This window comes from Nannospalax galili, unplaced genomic scaffold, assembly GCF_000622305.1.
Source record: "Nannospalax galili isolate Female #2095 unplaced genomic scaffold, S.galili_v1.0 scaffold16, whole genome shotgun sequence".
In the NCBI taxonomy this organism is placed as follows: domain Eukaryota; kingdom Metazoa; phylum Chordata; class Mammalia; order Rodentia; family Spalacidae; genus Nannospalax; species Nannospalax galili.
Window position 1 is genome coordinate 4264451 of NW_008339910.1, and position 265 is coordinate 4264715.

Consider the following 265-nt stretch of genomic DNA (forward strand, 5'->3'; position numbering starts at 1 on the left):
CTAGTTTATACTGAGGCCAAGAAGTGGTACACAAGAATTTCAGATGTTTGATCTGATAGTATGAGACAGTCCTAGCTTTTTTAAGGATTTAAGTAAGCAGACCAAAGGTGTCAGACCCTGACGTTTTGAGTGTTTGGTTCCCATAGCAACGGATTAAGTGGAAAGCAAAAGAAGAGTTAGAGACCTCAGCTGGTGGGTAGGGGAACAAAGAGGAAGCTTGAGAGAGAGAGAGAGAGAGAGAGAGAGAGAGAGAGAGAGAGAGAGC